The sequence below is a fragment of the Cryptomeria japonica genome, chromosome 7 (genome assembly GCF_030272615.1).
Source record: "Cryptomeria japonica chromosome 7, Sugi_1.0, whole genome shotgun sequence".
NCBI classification, from domain to species: Eukaryota; Viridiplantae; Streptophyta; class Pinopsida; order Cupressales; family Cupressaceae; genus Cryptomeria; species Cryptomeria japonica.
The window spans coordinates 92,157,287-92,165,674 of NC_081411.1; positions in this window are offsets into that span (position 1 = coordinate 92,157,287).

Below are 8,388 nucleotides of genomic sequence, written 5' to 3' on the forward strand. Positions count from 1 at the left end.
AAGTGACCACAATGTTAGATGAAGAGTGGGACATTTTAGATAGAAAGGCACTGGGCTCCATTCAATTGTGCCTTGTACCGTCTATATCTTTCAATATAACAGAAGCAAAATGGTTGTAGATTTGATGGCGACATTGGCTAAGTTGTATGAGAAACCCTCGACTTCGAATAAGGTATTTCTTATGAAGTGTTTGTTTAATTTGAAAATGAGTGTGGGAGGATCTGTAGTGGAGCACTTAAATGAATTTAATACAATTACCAATCAATTGTCTTCAGTAAAAATTACTTTTGCAGAAGAGGTTAGGGCTCTCTTGATTTTATGTTCTTTGCCAGAAAGCTAGAATAGCTTGGTTATGGCTGTAAGTAACTCTGTCTCTAGTAAGAATACTTTGATATTTGATGATATTGTTGGTGTTATCCTAAGCAAGGAAATGCGAATAAAAAGCACAGGTGAGACTCCAACATCATCAAGTAGTGTTTTGAATGTGGAGAATAGAGGAAGATCAAAGGAAAGAGGAAAAGGCCTTGGGAATGAGAAGTCGTGAGGGAAGTCAAAGAAAGGATGCTCTCAATCTAGAGGAAAGAAAGATTGCTAGTACTACGGAAAGTCTGGTCATCGAAATAAAGACTGTTGGTCTTGGAAAAACAAAGAAGGAGACAAAAATGAATATGATAGTAAGGAAGATAATATTTCAAGTAATACTTTACAAGATGCTTTAATCTTATGTTTGGATAATGTTAATAATTACTGGGTAATAGATTCTGGGGCTTCATTTCATGCTACACCCCATAGAAAATATTTTCTAGATTATGTTCAAGGTGATTTTGGATAGGTATATTTGGATGATGATGAGCCCTGTCAAATTGTTGGAAAAGGAAAGATAAAGATCAAGTTGCAGAATAGAAATGATTGGTTTCTGCAGGAGGTAAGACATGTTCCTAATTTAAGAAGAAATTTAATTTCTGTAGGGCAACTAAGCAGTGAAGGTTGCATAGTTATCTTCTTAGATAGTATTTGGAAGGTCACTAAAGTATCATTAGTAGTAGCTAAAGGTATGAAGGTAGGCATATTATATCTATGTACTAGTAACACTTACTCTACCTTAGCTGCTACAGATAAAGTTACTACAGGGACAACAACAATAGATGTTGGAAAAATAGATTCAATAATGTGGCACCATAGGATTGGGCACATGAGTGAGAAAGGGATGAAAATCCTTCACTCCAAAAATATATTGCCAGGATTAAAGAAGATTGATTTAGAGTTCTGTAAAAACTATGTTTATGGTAAATAGAAAAGAGTCATATTTCTCAAGGTTGGGAAAGAGAAGAAGAGTGAGAAGTTAGAGCTTGTCCATTCAGATGTATGGGGACTGGCTCAGGTATAATCTCTTGGTGGATCTTGTTATTATGTTATTTTTATTGATGACTCAACCAGAAAAATGTGGGTATATTTCCTAAAACAAAAATCAGATGTTTTTGAAACTTTTAAGAAATGGAAAGCTCTGGTTGAGAATGAGACAGGAAAAAATTTGAAGTGTCTCAAATCGGATAATGGAGGTGAGTATTGTAGAAAAACATTTGAAGATTACTGCTCCTTAAATGGGATTTGAAAGTAGAAGACAGTTCCAGGAACCCCATAGGAAAATAGTGTGTCAGAGAGAATGAATAGGACTATCATGGAACGTGCGAGGAGAATGAGATTGGATGCTAGATTGCCCTTACATTTTTGGGCAGATGTTGTACATACTACTGTCTATTTAATAAATAGAGAACCTTCAACCCCTTTGGATGGTGGTATTCTAGAGGAGGCATGGACTGGTAAAAAGGCAAATTATTCTTTTCTGAAAACCTTTGGTTGTGAAGCTTTTGTCCATGTTGATAAAGAAAACAAAACCAAGCTTGATGCTAAATCTCAGAAATGTACCTTCATTGGATATGGGATAGATGAATATGGCTATCAGTTATGGGACTTTGAAAATAAGAAAATAATTAGAAGTGGAGATGTTATATTCAATGAGAAGGATATGTATAAAGAGCAGATGCAAGAAAAGAAGCATGAACAGGACAAACAAGAATATGTGGTGTTGGATGAGATTCCTGAAAATGAAATGCCACAGGTACCCAATGCTCAGCAACAACAGATTGTCCCACAAACTCCTGCAAGTGCTAGACATTCTACTACGTCAAGTAGACCCCCTAAAAGATTTTCTCGTTCTTTGTATTCTATTTTATTAACTGATTCTGGTGATCCAAAAGAATATGAAGAAGCAATGCAAGTGGATGCCAAACAACAGTGGGAGCTAGGCATGAAAGAGGAGATGGACTCCTTGATGAAAAATAAGACTTGGGACTTAGTCCCTTTACCTGTAGAAAAATGAGCTTCGCCTAACAAATGGGTTTATAGGATGAAGGAGGATGAAGGAGGTCAGAAAAGATATAAGGCCAAACTTGTGGTAAAAGGTTTTGCACAGAAAAAGGGTATATATTATGATGAAATATTTTCTCTAGTTGTAAAAATGACTTCAATTAGAACTGTACTTAGTCTTGTGGCTATAGATGATTTACAGCTTGAACAATTAGATGTCAAAACATCTTTTCTCTATGGAGATTTGGAGGAGGAAATTTAAATGTTGCAACCATAGGGATATGAGGTCAAAGGTAAGGAGAACTTGGTGTGCAGGTTGAAGAAAAGTTTGTATGACCTAAAGCAAGCACCCCGACAATGGTATTTAAAATTTGATAGTTTCATGGCTAAACATAGTTATCATAGATGTCATTCTGATCATTGTGTATATTTTAAGAGATTGGATAATGGCAGTTATATTATCTTGTTGCTTTATGTTGATGACATGCTTGTTGTTGGGTCTAACATGCAAGATATAAATGATCTTAAACATAAATTAGCTAGGTCATTTGCTGTAAAGGATTTGGGTATAGCTAAGCAAATTCTTGGTATGAGGATCACACGAGACAGGAAAAATAGAACCTTGAATTTGTCCCAAAGTGAGTATATAAAGAAGGTGTTGAAAAGATTTAACATGCAGGATGCAAAAGCAGTTAGTACACCTTTGGCTAGTCATTTCAAATTGACTAAGGAGATGTGCCCAAAGGCATAGGAAGAGGTAAATAAAATGTCTAACATCCTGTATTCATCAGCTGTTCACAGTCTGATGTATGCAATGGTATGCACAAGGCCAGATATTGCACATGTAGTGGGAATTGTGAGCAGGTTTATGAGTAATATGGGTATGGAACATTGGAATGTTGTGAAATGGATTCTTCGGTATTTGAAAGGAACTACTATGAAGGCATTATGTTTCAAAGGATCTAATGCTACTCTAAGTGGATTTGTTGACTCTGATCTGCCAGGTGATATTGATTCACGGAGGAGTACTATAGGGTATGTTTTTACTATAGGGGGAATTGCAGTCAGTTGGATGTTTAGGCTACAAAAGGTTGTTGCACTTTTAGCCACTGAATCTGAGTATGTTGCTACTACAGAAGCTAGCAAGGAGATGATTTGGTTATAGTGTTTTCTGGAGGAATTGGGTCAGACACAGGAGGATCACCCATTATATACTAATAGCTAGAGTGCCATTCATCTTGCAAAAAACTCTGCTTTTTATTCAAGGACAAAGCACATTCAGCTCAAGTACCACTTCATCCAGACTATTTTGGAGGAGGGTCAATTACGGCTTGAGAAGATTCACACAAGTGAGAATCCTACGGATATGTTCACGAAGGCAGTTCCACAAGAGAAGTTGATTTCTTCATCACTTTTTGTTGGTCTTCTTGGTTGATAATTGTGGAATTTATACTAGTCGAGTCCCAATGTTTTATCCAACAGATGCTGCAAGTACAGTGGTGTCATCTAGTATCAGTCTCCAAGTGGGAGATTGTTTGGTGTGGAGCCTGATTAGTCTCCAAGTGGAAGATTGTTGATATGTGGTGATTGATCAGCAAAGTACTGTACACTCACTATGTATCCTCGCCAACTTTGTTTGTTGCCCTAAAAATGCATGTTATAAGCTGCTAAGATGCTTAAGGTATTGTAAGGTTGATGTACCTATTTTTGTTGGATAATAAGAAAGATTGGATGGCTGTATATGGTGGACGTAACCCATTCTAGGTGAACCATGTTAAATATTTGTGTTATCTATGTCTTGTTTTATTCCTTTATCTTTTGTATTTAAATCTGCATATAATTGTTACTTCATATTTGCTTCAGATCTACTAGAAACCCTAACACAGTTCTAGTCCTTCAAGTACACCGAGTTCTTCTAGTAGTACAAACTAGAGTGATGATTAACCTCCACCATCACCTCCAACAATATCTCACAGAAAGGTATAGATTTTGGTTGATATTTATCAATGGAATACAAATACAATTCTGGTTGTTAATTTTGTGCTACTTAGTCCTATTCAAGTTGAACCCTCTGTGGATGAAGAAGCAGTAAAATAACCAATATGGGTTAATGTTATGAATAATGAGATGAATTCCATTCATAAGATTAATACTTGGGATTTAGTTCAACGTTTGAAAGATAAGTAGGTGATTGGTTTGAAATGGATATATAAAGTCAAATATCATGCACATGGTTCAGTGGAACAACATAATGCAAGTTTAATTGTGAAAGGGTTTTCACAAACTCCTAGGGTGGATTATGCAGAGATTTTTTCTCTTATGGCTAGACTTGATATAGTCAAGATTATATTGGTTATTGTAGTGCAATACAAGTGTCCAATATTTTAGTCGGATGTTAAATCAGCATTCTTGAATGGTTATATAGATTAGGAAGTTTATGTGGAATAAAATATTGATTATGAAGTTATAGAAAAATAACACTTAGTCTACAAGTTGAAGAAAACCCTTTATGAGTTGAAGAAAACTCCTCGTGTCTCGTATGCTAGGATTGATAGTTATTTCATGAAGAAGAGATTCAACAAAAGCCACTCAGAACCTCCCTTGTATGTCCAACATATTGGTAACAATTTTCTCATGGTTTGATTTTATGTTGATGATCATATTTATATAAGTAACAACAAATCACTATTCGAGAATTTTCAAGTAGAAATAAATAAGAATTTGAAATGTCAAATTTGGGACTCATGCATTATTTTTTTGGAATGGAGGTACGACAAATGTCAAAAGGTATATATATTTCCCAAACCAAGTATGTAGCTAATTTATTGAATACATTTAGAATGGAGGCATGCAAATAACTTGCAACCCACATCACACTTGATGAAAAAATAACTAAGGAAGATACAAGTCCCAAGGTGAATGCTACTTTATATCAAAAATTTGATTGATAGTCTTGTGTGTCTCACAACCAGTTGACCTGATATTATGTATGTTGTGAGTCTCATCTCTTGGTTCATGCAGGATCCTCATGGGTTTCACTCGCACGATACTAAAAGAATCATGTGGTATGTGAGTGGTACACAAAATTTTCGCATTCATTATTCTCCCAGTGAAAATTTTGAGTTAGTTAGCTATAAAAATTTTGATTAGGCTATTAAGTCTTGAGAAGACACACAAATATTTGCAAGATCTTAAAGAGCTATTTTATTAAAATATGGAATTCATTATGTGTAGGGTTATGTTAGCAAAGACTCTACATGGTGGCCATGTTTTGAGTTAAAATGGCCTTTTTCTTAGCATGTGTTTAAACTCTCCCAAAGTTAGCCTTAAAAGCATCCCATCTTTTCCTTGTCAACCCAAGCATCAGTCTCATTTTTCCATTAAATATTTCCTTCTCTTTTACTGGTTTCCCTAGAATATTTTAAACCTTTTTTTATTAATTTTAATTTAATTTTTTTTATTTTGAAGTCAGGTTTTAATAATTATTATTATTGTTTATTATATTATTTTAACTCATAGACTTTAATTTTTTTCTACTTAAAACTTATATAAGTTGTCTTTAATGGATTTTACTTTTTAATTTAAGCTTCAATTGTTTTATTTAATTTAATATTTATTATGCATTATTCAATTTTTATAATAAGTTTCAACATAGATTTCATGAAATTTACAAATAAGAATATCAAAAACTTTGAATATTGGCTCTAGATGGTGAGGATATGAGAGATGGGAAATGATATTAATAGGTATCTTAGTTTTTATATCCACTCAAACATTTTTTAGATATATATAAACACCACTCACATATAAGTTACCAATTATGCGAAACATGTTAACAATTAAGTTCAATAATTCAATAATTATCCTAGGTTGCATATGATGGATCTTCAAATCGATGACAACCTTTAAGTAGATAACTAGATACATGAAGAAAATGTGGGATTGTATTGGAATTTTTATCCAAATCATGAAAACCCCAATCTGAATTAATTCAAACTACAAGTTTTAGTAATTTTCTCTATCCAAATATACAAAATATATACATTGTAAAGTATTAAATTGGTGAGTATTAAAGTGCAACTACAAATAATTGACATGCAAAGCATTTCTAATCCAAATATGTAATTTTTTTTTATTAATTAAATGAAATGGTTGTAGACAAAAATAAAATAACTCTTAACCCTCAACCTAAATCAATTTGATAATGACTATTATTAAATGTGTTTACATTAAAGAAATCAATAAATGTTCAATTACAATTAGGGTCCAATCAAGGTTATAATTTAACTAGAATTAGAAAATTATTCAATTATGGTTACAATCAGTATTAAAGTTATTTATAACAATATAGTTTTCTAAATAAACTGGGTTAAGAGTAGGGTTAGGGTTCTATTTAATTTATAAAACTATTTACTTTGATTTCTAATTATATTTTTTGTTTTGAAAAAAATTTAAAAATAATTGTGTGAAGATTATGTACAAATATTTTGAAAAAATATCAAAATAATAAGATTGACAAAATATAATTTCTATATAACAATGTGTATGGGAAAAAGTGACACTAAGCAAACATGCCCTAATCTCACTTTCAATCACACATTTGTGGAATACGAAAGAGCCTAGAGGTATCACACAATTGGCTACTTGTTTTTGTGGAAGAGAGAGCCACGGGATACCTATTAGGATTTCTATTCCCTTGTTGCAAATGATAGATAGAATGATGCAAGTTCAATCCCTAACCCCAAAGTGTAAGTATGAACTAATAACAAGATTACAGAATTGAACTTAAATGATGGAAAGCTGTAAATACAAGGATGAGACAAGAATGCAAATGCGTACCCGTAGTTAAAATCTGAGTGAAAATGTTCGGGACGGGGGCGCGGGCGCCATTGTCCTGAATCTGCCCCTGAAACTGCTCTAAAAACTGTTGTTTTGCACTCTGGAAAAGCTGTCAAAAATGCTGAAAATGCTGTCTGTCAGGAGGACCAGGGCACCCAGCGCCCCTATCCCAGGGACCAAGGTGCCCCACGCCCCTGTCTTGGTCTTTTGCTATGAACTCTGGTGGGAAGGTCGGTCTCAGTCTGCTTCTCTCGGATCTGCAACCTGCGGCGTCGTCCGAGTCCCGAAACCTGCACTTATATCTGAAAAGGTGTTTTGGGTAGCTATATAGGGTTTTGCCTTAGTCAAACCCCCGCTTCGGTGATTTCCACCTCCACGAATAGCCAATTTGTATTGTAAAATATATTGTGTGTGCAGACCTAGTGTGTGTGCAAGGTCCTAAAATGCAAGAAAGCAAACTAGAGCAACCTAGAAAGTAAACCCTAATTGCTTGTAAATGATAATGTAAATGCTCTAAATCAAGATGCAAAGTGATCTAAAGCATGAATAAAGGATATATTAAAGCTTATGCAAAGACATGAAAACAACATGAAATCATACCCAACCCTCAAGGGAGGAGTACAAGCCAATCTTCAGTCGGTAATCTACTATTGTTCTTCAATGTCTTCCAAGCCCTAAATGGATGAATGAAATTGATAGATGCTTGATGGATGGATGTTGAATGTTGTTGAAGTCTTCAAAGATCTGCTCTTTCGCTGCATAGGAGGCCCTTGAAACCAAAGATCTGGATCCTTTCAAATGAAGAAAGAGAGCTCTTATATATGAAACCCTAGGTCTTAATTTTATCTTTTGGCCGACCTAGAGATTGAATATCCCGCCAATTTCTTGGGGTTAAGCTTTATTTTATGATTGGATCGCGCTCCTAAAATTTCAGGAAAAATGTCCGGGACCATGTTGCACTCCGGGCACCATGGTCCCGACAACTTTTCACCAAATTTTCAGGGCCGTCGGATATGATGATTTTAGAGAGAATCCCAAAGTTATAGGTGATTTTGAGATGTTTTGACCCCGAAACCAAGCCCCCAAGTTTGAAATAGGACTTAATTAGGGTTTTTGATTAAATGGTGTATTGGAGGAATAAAATGAAAAGGGCACACTTTAATGAAAGGGCCCGACTTTATG